Source organism: Marmota monax, unplaced genomic scaffold (genome assembly GCF_021218885.2).
Source record: "Marmota monax isolate L192 unplaced genomic scaffold, Marmota_monax_Labrador192_F-V1.1 WCK01_AAM20220418_F8-fsc00004, whole genome shotgun sequence".
NCBI lineage: Eukaryota > Metazoa > Chordata > Mammalia > Rodentia > Sciuridae > Marmota > Marmota monax.
The window spans coordinates 18,000,093-18,012,592 of NW_026692881.1; the positions used below are offsets into that span (position 1 = coordinate 18,000,093).

At 38.9% G+C, this 12,500-nt stretch overlaps 1 protein-coding gene across 3 annotated transcripts in view; it reads right to left on the reverse strand.

The window, feature by feature from the left end:
* The window catches only part of Armh3 (armadillo like helical domain containing 3), a 188,716-nt gene that overhangs the window by 33,323 nt on the left and 142,893 nt on the right, over positions 1-12,500 (reverse strand). The window lies entirely within an intron of this gene.

The window sequence follows — 12,500 nt, forward strand, 5'->3', positions numbered from 1 at the left end:
CGCTGAGCCACAACCCCAACCCCCCTTTTTATTTTTTATATTGAGATGTGATTTCATTAAATTGTTGAGGCTGGCTTCAAATCTGTGATTCTCATTGCCTTAGATTCTAGAGTAGTCAGGATTAGAGGCGTGCACTACTGCATTCAGTTCAACCCCAAATTTTAATCCCAACCATTCAACCCAAAATCTGAGTTATCATTTTTCAAACACTCCTGCTGCATCGCTCCTTAGCTTCCAAGGTTACCAAGTCTTATCAGCCCCACCTCAAAAATGTCTAAAATCTGAAATAAATATATTTCCCTGAAACCAATATCTTGGGATAAATTCTTGTCATTTCTAGCCAGGTGCAGCAGAAAAAATATTGGGTTTTAAATCAAGGTTTCATAGGAGTTCATACTGATATAAATAAATGATTAAGAAAATGGGTAAAAGAACCAAGTCTTTCTTTCTCTCTCAATCTCTGTACTGGGGATTGAGCACAAGGCCTTGCAAATGCTAGGCAAACACTCTACCTCTGAGCTACGTCCCCAACCCAAACCAAATCCTTCTAATATAATAATTCAAGTAACATGTATAGATATTCTCTCCTATAGGAGGTAAAGTTTAAATTCCACCCTTAAGGAAGAGCTAGATTTAGTGCCTTATTTAGGATAGCAAAAGGACAAAACAGTAATTTTACAGTAAAGAAACCTAGCAAATGCTAATTTAATCAAATGATAAAGGTTAACATCACCAGTGATATCATGGGAATTTCACATAACCCCTATTGTAATATCATGAGAAGGGCACTTCACCTCTGTTGTTTTCTTCCAAAAGCTATAACCCTAATCTAAACGTAAGAAAAATATCAGACAAATCCAGGCAGGGGACATTCCACAGCATCTCAGTCCTCCTTAAGATTGTGAATGTCATGAAAAATAAGACTTGAGAAATTGTCACAGACTAGAGGACACTGGGGAGATACAACAACTAAATATAGCATGGTACCCTGGACTGGATCCTGTACATAGAAATAGAATATTAATAAATAAACTGGTGAAGTCTAAGTAAAATACAGAGTTTTAGTTAACAGTGATGTAACAATGCAGTTTCTTTTGTTGATAGATGTACTATGTTAATGTAAGATGAGTAAAAGTAGGCCGAGGGTACATAGGAACTCTGTATACTATCTTTGCACTTTTTTTTTTTGAGAGTACTTATTATATTTTATTCTGCATGCTCACAAATTGCGGGAATGTTTTTAACAAAAAAAATGTAGTAAAACACTCATGAAATAGATGGGTGGTATTTTTAAAAATTTTAAAAATAAAGTACATGAAGTATAGTATCAATTTCTTTTTTTTTTATAAATCTAAAATTATTCCAAAAGAAAAAGTTTATTAAAATGTGTGTGCATGGCAGTGGCACACATCCCAGCAGCTCTGGAGGCTGAGAAGGGAGGATTGAGAGTTCAAAGTCAGCCTCAGCAACTGCGAGGCGCGAAGCAACTAAGTGAGACTCTGTCTCTAAATAAAATACAAAATAGGGCTGGGGATGTGGCTCAGTGGTCCTGAGTTCAATCCCTGGTACCCTCCTCCATCAAAAAAAAAAAAAGTGTGTGCATGAGAGAGCATAACAGAAATCAATATTTCCTTTTAATATGATATCCATTGATAGTAAAAAAATTATAGACCCATTTTATCTAATGCAAATAATAATAGTAATAAGGCAGAAGCTTAAAAAATATCATAGCTTGTTATTTTATTTTCACAATAAGACATGGTCTTATTATGTTGCCTGGGCTGGTCTTGAACTCCTGGGAAATCCTTCCATCTCAACCTCCCAAGTAGCTGGGACTATAGGTGTGCACCACCATGCCTGAAAAATCATAATTTGGCTGGTTGACCATTTGTTATTCTGATTCTTGGCAAACCATGTATCTCACCAAAGGAAAAAGTGGTAACAATCACACTTAGCGTAGTACCTGGGAATAGTACATTATAGGCATACAATAAAGGTATGCTAAAAGAAGCTGGGAGCAATGGTACACTCCTATAATCCCAGCTACTCAGAAAGCTGAGGCAGAAACTTCGAGTTCAAGGCCATCCTGGACAATTCAGCAAAACCCTGTCCCAAAATAAAAAATAAAAAGGGCTGAGGATATAGCTCAGTGGCAGAGCATCAAGGTTCAATTGAAACCTAAAAAAGTACTGGGGGAAAAAAAAAGTTTGCTGAAAGAATGACTAAACCTTGAGAGGGTTCTTACAATATTTATATGATATATAAAATAAATATATAACATTTATGTAACTGTATATACTATAATAAAAACCTGGAAAAGCAATGTCAAATGTTTGGCACACAGCTGGTGCTCAATAAATATTCAATGAGTGAATAAATCAAACAGGATAGAAATGGGTCAGGAGAAGAGTTCTGAAAACTAATTTTTCTAGAGAATAACAAGAGGAGCAGACATAATATCTGTCTGTTAAGACTGAGGCTTGGGGGTGCTGGGGTTGTGGCTCAGTGGTAGAGCACTTGCCTCACATGTGTGAGGCACTGGGTTGGATCCTTAGCATCACATAAAAAAAAATGAGTAAAATAAAGATATTGTATCCATCTACAACTAAAAAAATATTAGAAAAAAAAAGATTGAGGCTTGGGGGCTGAGGCTGTAGCTCAGTGGCAGAGTGCTTGCCTAGCACGCGTGAACACTGAGTTCGATCCTCAGCACCATATATTTGTTATTATAAAAATAAACAAATAAAATAAAGGCATTCTGTCCATCTACAACTACAAAAAATATTTTATAAAAAGAAAAGAAAAAAGATTGAAGCTTGGTGTAAATCCAAGGTGGAAAAGAATTTTGTAACCAAACATTTTGTCAAATATGTTTTTCACTCAGAGAAACACTCAGAGGGTGAAGTTTGAGTTTACTGTCAGGGATGACCACAGCCTAGAAGCAAATGAACCTGATTGATGCTTCAAAATAAAAAGTGATCTATTTGGACTTCTTTGAGTTTAAAAGATTTTGTGTGGCAAAAACCCATCAAGAAAGTGAAAAGAGAACCTACAGAATAGGTTTATTTGCAAGTCCATTATTTGATAAGGAATTTAAAGCCAGAATATATAAAGAATTCCTACAATTCAACAATAAAAAGGAAAGTAACCTGATTATTTAAAGGAGCAAAAGATTTGATATATGTGAAAATACGCTCAACAACATTAGTCATTAAGGATTTTAAATGCAAATCAAAACCATAAGATAGCCAGGCATAAGGCCATTGCAAATCTGCCCCAGAGGCAGAGGCGGAGGCGGAGGCAGGAGGATCTTGAGTTCAAAGCCAGCCTCAGCAATTTAGCTAGGTGTTAAGCAACTTAGTGAGACTCTATCTCAAAATAAAATGCTAAAATAGGGCTGGGGATATGGCTCAGTGGTTGAGTTCCCCTGGGTTCAATCCCTGGTCCTGAAAAAACAAACAAACACCAAAACCCATAAGATACCATTTCATACCCACTAGGACACTAGCATAGTGATAATAAAAAAAAATAGTAGGTGTTAGCAAGGATTTGGAGAAATTAGCATCTTCTATATGACTGGTGGAATTGTAAAATGACACAGCTTCTTTGGAAAGTGGCTCAGCAGTTCCACAAATGTTAAACAGAGTTATCACATGACCTAGTCCATCCCTAGGAATATATCCAAAAGAATAAAAATATATGTCCACACACAAAACTTGTACATAAATGTTCAGAGCATCATTATTCCTAATAGCCAAAATATGGAAACAACCCAAATGTCCATCAACCGAGGAGCAGATCAACAACAATGTTACAGAAAAAATAAAAAAGAAGGGGGACTAGGGGTGTAACTCAGTGGTAAAGTACTTGCCTCACATGCAACTGGAAGCCCTGGGAGGAAGAGGAAGAGGAAGAGGAGGAAGGAGGAGGAGGAGGAAGAAGAGGAAGAAGAGGAGAAGGAGGAGGAAGAGGAGGAAGAAGAGGAGGAGGAAGATGAAGAAGAGGAAGAGGAAGAGGAGGAAGAGGAAGAAGGGGAGGAAGAAGAAGAGGAAGAGGAAGAAGAAGAGGAGGAGAAAGAAGAGAAAGAAGAAGAGGAAGATGAAGAAGAGGAGGAGGAAGAGGAAGAGGAGGAAGAAGAAGAGGAGGAGGAGGAAGAGGAGGAAGAGGAAGAAGGGGAGGAAGAAGAAAAGGAAGAGGAAGAAGAAGAGGAGGAGAAAGAAGAGAAAGAAGAAGAGGAAGATGAAGAAGAGGAGGAGGAAGAGGAAGAGGAGGAAGAGGAAGAAGAGGAGGAAGAAGAAGAGGAAGAGGAAGAAGAGGAGGAGGAGGAAGAAGAGGAGGAAGAGGGGGAGGAAGAAGAGGAGGAGGAAGAAGAAGAGGAGAAAGAGGAAGAGGAAGAAGGAGGAGGAGAAAGAGGAAGGAGGAGGAAGAGGAGGAAGAAGAGGAAGAAGAGGAAGAGGAGGAATAGGAGGAAGAAGAGGAAGAGGAGGAAAAAGAAGAGGAGGAGGAGGAAGAGGAGGCAGAGGAAGAGAAAGGAGGAGAAGAGAAGGAGGAAGAAGAAGAAGAGGAGGAAAAGGAAGAAGAGAAAGAGGAGGAAAAGGAAGATAAAGGAGGAGGAGGAAGAGGAGGAAGAGGAAGAAGAAGAAGAAAAGGAAGAGGAGGAAGAGGAAGAGAAAGGAGGAGAAGGAGAAGATGAAGAGGATGAGGAGGAAGAGGAAGAGAAAGGAGGAGGAGGAAGAGGAAGAGGAAGAAGAAGAGAAGGAAGAGGAAGAATAAGAAGAGGAGGAAGAGGAAGAAGAGGAGGAGGAAGAGAAAAGGTAGAAGAAGAGGGAGAAGAAGAGGAGGAGGAAGAAGAGGAAGAGGAGGAAGAGGAAGAGGAGGAAGAGGAGGAAGAGGAGGAGGAGGAGGAGGAGGAGGAGGAGGAGGAGGAAAACCCCCTATAAAATATGGTATGGGTAAAAAGGAATGAAATACTAAAACATGCATAAATCCTGAAACCATGAAAAGAAGCCAGATATATACATGGAACTTACAGATTCTAGGGTAATATAATCACCAAGGGAACTTCTTTTTAAAATTTAAATTAAAAAACTGGGGTTATGTGGGGAATATAACCCAAGGGTATTCTACCACTGAGTTACACCCCAGTCTCTCTTTATTTTGAAATGGGCTGTCACTAAGCTGCTGAGGCTGGCCTTGAAATTGTAACTTTATGCCTTAGCTCCTGAGTCACTGGGAGTACAGGAATGTGCTACCATGCTAGTGCCAAATGCTGAACTTTTTTTTTTTTTTTTTTTTTTTTGTGGTGCTGGAGATTGAACCCAAGGCTTTGTGCATGTGAGACAAGCACTCTACCAACTAAGCTATATCGTCAGCCCTGAACTTTTAATTTAAGGAAATTTCCCCCAGTTCTCAGAGTGGGGGGAAAAAGCTCAGCTTGTGCAAAAGATGTCAAGTTTTGGTTCTTGGAATAGAACGCTGGGGGTAAACTTAGTGGGAGGAAAAAAAATGAGGGAGGAAGAAAGGAAGATTGGTTCTAATTATTCTCAACACCCTTGACTTCTTTTTTTTTTTTTTCTTTTAAACACGAGGTGTCAGTATATTGTCTAGGCATGTACCACCACACCTGGCTAGCTTCCTTGTTTTTTGTTTTGGGTTTTTTTTTTTTAAAGCAGTCATTGGTGCTTTCCACATTATTCAGAAAGCCAACCATCCAGCATTAGGAAGAGAACTTAAAAATACAAATAACAAGGCCCAAAGAAAAGCTCAAGGGGGACTGGGACTATAGCTCACAGCAGAGTGCTTGCCTAGCACCTGTGAGGCCCTGGGTTCAATCTTCATCACCACATACAAAGGAATACATAGAATAAATGTATTTAAAAAACAAAAAGAAAGAAAAAAGAAAGGCCCAAGGAAAATACTGAAGTAGAACTTAATGGGAAACAGAATATAAATTCTAGCCAAACCTCCAGCTTTCCTGAACCTGGGACTAAAAGCTCCATGAGATCAGGGACCAAGTTTATTTTGCTCACCAATATATTCTTAGGTCTTCAGCAAAATGCTTGGCACATCGGGAGATTCAATTTTACAAACTGAAGGAAGGATAAACAAAAGTCTACAAAGGTTTCTGTCTAGTCTTATAATTAAGCTTTTGCTTCTGAAGATCCATTATCATCAGCTAGTCTTCCACACTAAGAAAACAACAATAATATTTTATCCTCATCCTAGGAGATAAGATGGTTCAGAAGTGAACAACAATGCTCCAAAGAAGGAACAAAACTATCCCTGAAGACAGTAACGTTTTTTTCTTCTTCCTTTTTAAAGTCATATGTCATACCAGGGGGCTAAAGGAAAGCTTTCTGGTTCTTTTTATTTTTTTAGTATCTAATGTCTTCTAAAAATAAACCTTGGCTTTTATTTATTTGTTATTTGGGGGTAGAAAGGATGAGGTAAGAAGTAAAAGAGTATATTATGTACTGGTACTGGACCTCCTAATCCTAATGCTACTGAATTAGAAAGTCCCAGAGGGAAAGGGACAATGTCATAGTAAAGGGAAATTGCTAAAACCAGCCACAGTGAAGGATGGCTCTGAGCCCAAAGCATCTTTAAGGGCAGGAATCTGGGCCACCTTCCAATGCTAATGTCAACTTCTGACTGCTGAAGACAGGGGTCACTTATACAAACTGAAATAAAATGAAGTGGACAGATGGACTAGCAAAGACTGAGTAGCAAACTAGCTGGAGATTTCTTGGTCCATTTTTAACTTATTCTCTTGACTCATGATTTTGCAAAACACTTCTCTTTTCCCAAGTGCTGGGTAGTTGATAGCTGAGGCAGGGATGTTCCACTTGATCAAGGTGTGTGTGTGTGTGTGTGTGTGTGTGTGTGTGTAACCTTTAAAATGTAAGCAATAGAGCTTAAGAGTGAAGATTCTTCCTCATAACCAATATACATCTATAGCAAATCTTCCAAAGATGCAATTTTTCATGATCTGAGTGATATCTTATGGACAGAGGCATCTAAAGGTCTTTAATGAAACAATAAATAAATAATAGTTTCATCTGGAAAACCAGAACATAGTGACTGTTTCATTCATGAGATATCTTCAGGAGGCAGTCTATAAAGTCTGCTATGTAAATTCTTCAGGCAGAAGTGGGGGAAAAGGTAAAGTTTGTTTATAGAAAAAAAGTTTCTAGTAGTTCTCATTTCAAGGAAGAAGGAAATATGACTGGTATAGTCATCATGGCATAAACTGGCAAGATAAAATCTTAGAACATTTCACCCTAAACTTATTCCTTGAAGGCTACCAGAATTACATTAAAGAATCTGATTAGGCCTGGTAAAAAGTTCGGGTCTTTTTAAAAATTTTTTTTGACATTTTATTTTTTAGTTGTAGTTGGACACAATACCTTTATTTAATTTATTTATTTTTATGTGGTGCTGAGGATTGAACCCAGGACCTCTCATGTGCTAGAAGAGTGCTCTATTGCTGAGCCACAACCCCAGCCCAAAGTCTGGGTCTTAAGTTCTAACCTCATGAGAATCTATTATTCTCAAATGTGTTAAACATGTTAATTTGGATTTTTTTTTCATTTTTGGTTTTTGCAGTACTCATGATTGAACCCAGGGTCACTCTACCACTGAGCTAAATCACCATTCCTTTTCATATTATAAGGCAGGGTCTTGATAAGTTGCTGAGACTAGCCTCAAAATTGGAATCCTGAGGGCATATGCCTGTACTCCCAGTGACTCAGGAGGCTGAAACAGGAGGATGGAGAGTTCAAAGCCAGCCTTAGCAACAGTGAGGCACGAAGCAACCCCGTGAGACCCTGTCTCTAAATAAAATACAAAATAGGTCTGGGGACAGGAGGGGAGGGGAGAGGAGAAGGTCGAGTGCCACTGAATTCAACAACCCTCCATACCCCGCACCCCCCTACACACACACAAAAAGGAATCCTGCCTCAGACTCCTGAGTAGCTGGGATTCCAGATGCCCAGCCTAAGGTGTCTTGGTTTTGTTTACCAAGTTGTCTTCACATAGAATGCTATTTCTCTTCACATAGAATGCTATTTCTCTTCACCACTAAAAAGCCTAAGACTTACTTTTCCTTGAAGGTCCAGTTAAAATACTATTGCTTTCATGAACTGTAACATTTTTTTTTTTGCATGTATAATAGGAAAAGCAAGGAAATAGGTAAAATCCTGAGGTAAAATCCTGATCCTTCCCTTACTAGCTATATGGCTTTGGGCAAAAGACTAACCTCTTTCTGAGTACCAGTTTCCTTATCTGTTGCATTTCCTCTCTAAAACTTTCCTCTTTGTTTTCCTACATACTATCTAATTTGCCCTAAAAATATTGCATTTTTGGGGGGCACCAGGGATTGAACTCAGGGGTACTTGTCCACTGAGCCACATTCCCAGACCTATTTTGTATTTTTATTAGATACAGGGTCTCAATGAGTTGCTTAGCACCTGGCTTTTGCTGAGACTGACTTTGAACTTGTAATTCTCCTGTCTCAGCCTCCCTAGCCACTGTGATTAGAGGCGTGCGCCACCACACCTGGCCTAAAGGAACTTTTTAAAGCAACTTTTTCTTTTTCTTTCTTTTTTTTTTGATATTTATTTTTTAGTTTTAGGTGGACAAAATATCTTTATTTTATTTTTATGTGGTGCTGAGAATCGAACCCAGTGCCTCACGCATGCATGCCAGGCGAGTGCGCTACCACTTGAGCCACATGCCCAGCCCCAACTTTTTCTTTTTTTAGACAATTTCAGTAATATACTACATAATACACTACAGAGTATATTCTCAGGTATCTGGGGATTAAAGACAAAAAACTATCATAATCATAATTATTTTTATTGAAGGGGAAACCTTCAAACATACTGGCTTCTGAGAAGGGGTAAAGGTATGACTGAGTAGTATGTGGCAGTGGTGTAATGTCATCTAAGGTTGCATTATTTAATTTTACACTAACATTTCTTTTCATCTTCAGAACTGCCTCACATACTCCCATTTCACGCAGTAGTAAAGCTTTCTTCCTCATGGAGCCAATGAATCTTCAGCCCAACCAATTCAAAAAAAAAAAAAAAAAAGCAATTTCCCTTGATGTCTGTTAACAGCAGTGCATTACAAGCCTCAGAGACTGTGCTGATTAACATTTAACAAAATAAAACCTCAAATAAGAATTCCTTCTAACCTTTTCACTTTAAAACTATCTATTCAAAACTTTATCAACTAGCAGGACAGGGCAGCACACGTCTATAATCCTAGTTCTGGAGATTGAGGCAGGAGGATCACAAATTCAAGGTCAGTTTTAGCAATTTAGCAAGATCCTCAAAAACTTAGAACTTAAGGAAGGGAGGGAAGGAAGGAACAGAGGGAGGGAGGGAAGGAGGGGACGAGAGGGGAGGGGAGAGGAGGGGAGAGGAGAAGGAAAGAAAAGAAAGAAAAACAGACAAGAGATGTAGCTCAGTGGTAGAGCAACCCTGGATTCAATCCCCAGTACAAAAAAAAAAAAAAAAAAAACTTCCTCTAATTTATTCCATAAGTCTCACCCCTTTCGTGCCAATTAAAATTCCCTTTATTATACTACTATTCCTGTAGCCATTCTTTTCAGGACCAAAGACACAAAAATGGAACCTTATTATAGGGGGGCATTTTGACAACCACCCAGAAGGGTGAGCAACTTACTATACTAGCCGGTGTATCCTAGTTGCTTGCTTTACTCAATGATCCAATTTTGTAAAGTGGCTTAAGAAAATACTAAAGAAAATTTGATTCATTTGTGCATAACTTTTCTGGTTGAAGGGAATGAAACAAAAATGTAGATCACTAACTACATCTTAAGAGCCTTGGTATTTTAACACAGAAATGATTTGAGTTAGTGTTCCCTTTGATTTCTAGGAGAAAAACACATGTCACACCTGATAAGTTATTCACCTACTCGACTACATTTTCATAAAGGCTCTGCATTAGATGGATAAAGGTTCATAATTCATTAAGTTGGAGAGGAATAGGAGAGGGTTACAGTGTATGAAATGTATAAGAACATGGCCTGAGAAGAAGCTGACTCCTTTTCTGAACCTGTGTGCATGAATGTGTATTTTGGCAATATGGGATTCCTACCTTGATGCCTGATTCTGTCCAATGTAGGTTTCTATCTCATCACCTACTGAAAATTAAGCAATTGGTGATAGTTACTTTACTTGAAAAACAAACTAATGCCTTTTTTTTTCCTATTGTTTTGAGACACTGTCTTACTATGTTACCTAGACTGGTTTTAACCTTCTGGACTCCAGTGATTCTCCCACTCAGCCTTCCCAGTAGCTGGGACTACAGGTGCATACCTTCACACTGCCCTAAAAATAAGCTAATTTCTAGTTACTGTGGGCCAAATCATAGATTCAAGCCAAGTAAAATGCCAAGAGTTTTGCACTTTGGTTAAATTAGCCTTCCTTGAACTGCCACAAGAGAGGAATAGAATTTCTTCCTCGTTTAGGACACCAGTCTGACATTTTTTCAGTCCAACAAATGTAAAGGGAGAATGGACCACAGGAATTGAAAGAACCACAAAAAGTGATCGGGGCACACCTGTAATCCCAGCTACTCAGGAGACTGAGGCAGGAGACCACAAGTTCAAGACCAGCCTGGGCAACTTAGGGAGCCCCTGTCTCAAAATAAAGTTTAAACAAATGCCTGAAGATTAGCTCAGTAGTAGAGCAAGTACTTCAAGTAGCATGCAGTAAGCCCTGGGTTCAATTCCTAGTACCAGAAAAATAAAGAAAGAACCACAAAAGTAAAATGAACCAGCTTCATTCCATAAAAGGCATGACTTAATGTATCCCCCTTGATATGTCTGCTTTTTATTAAATATTTCTCTCAGTGAATGAACAGAAGCTCTAAAACTTTCCTAAAGACACAATATCCATAAGATTACCTACCCATGCACAGATTCCATTACTATGTGCTTCAGATTCCCTTTTCCCTGTCTATAATGGAGGTCAGAAATTGCTGATAGAGTTCCTGGGACTACAAAATGAAAACTTTTGGCATTGGTTTGGCCCAGGGTTTTCTATCTCCAGAAGCAAGGTCCCTCTATACTCTCAGAAACACCTAGAGAATATAAAGGAATAAAAGAGGTCATGTGAAAAAAATGGGTATTAGATTTTTCTGCCCCTCTTCAGGACACAAGAAAATCCTAATGCATACCTAGGAAGAATTCTAAAGCGGTGGAGATCTGCTTGAAATCTCAAGAAGTAATCTAATCTTAATTAATGAGAAACATTTCAATATCTTGAATATGACTTGAAACTTCATGAGAGTCTGGTGCAGTGGCACATGCCTTTAATCCCAGTGGCTTGGGAGGCTGAGGCAGGAGGATCACGAGTTCAAAGCCAGTCTCAGCAGAAGCTAGGTGATAAGCAACTCAGTGAGACCCTGTCTCTAAATAAAATATAAAAAAAATAGCTGAAGATGTGGCTCAGTGGTCAAGTGCTCCTGAGTTCAATCCCTGGTACCAAAAAAATGGCATGAGAAAAACTGGAAATATTTTAAGTACATCTCATTCTCATTAGCCCAATTAATCAATTTATTTACATTTAAGATAAACATTTAAAATGTTTTATCATTTACGTTTAAGTAGAGGGAGGACAGAAGGGCAAAACTTCTTTTTCTATCAATTCAAAAACTGAGGCAAATTTTTAGTGGATCACACACTAGACTGGGAAGGAAAGGAAATATTCTGTAGATCCCATACCAGCCAGATAAAAAGGCATACGGATCCCACACACACTAAATTAATAGAACCACACATATACTTCAGTGGTGGAGAAGAAGAGATAAGGATCTTGTGTGCACAAAAGGTGGCTGCCAAGAGTTCTGAGTGGTCCAGTATGGGAAATACAGATCCCATAAGAAACAGGAATGGCCCTGATGTTCATGCACAGGAGAGATAGGCCATATGGATCATGTACTGCTTTTCAAGTAGTCCAAGAAAAGAATGAAATTGAAAGACATGGAAAGAGGTTTATCCTCCATCCCAAGGGAATCTTTAAGAACTCCTCAGGAAAGGCAATCAGCAAGACTGCCAAAGCAATTAAGCAGGCGAATATTTACCATAAAGTCCACATCAGTTAAGTGAACAGAGATGAATCTTATTACAGTGCACTGTCAGCTCTGAGCCTGCAGGTGCTAACCACTGAGATGTGGTATTGCTGGGCCCTGGCTGCTTGCCTGCCCACTGTGATTGAGAGCATCACCATTCTTGTCAGCTTTGAAAATACAGGCTGCTTTCACTTGCTCGGGCAATGACCTATATTGTTCTGAGACCTAAGACAAGTGTTTTCCTATAAGAAGTTGGTGTGTGTCTACTGAGAGCAGGTAGTGAGGTTGGCTAGAGAAAGAACCCTTAAGGGAGGAGAGGATGGATGTGGTAAAAAACAGGGGAGCTGAGTTAGTTCCATTAGTAAGGAAAAGAGAATGGGACAGTTTACTAAATAAAA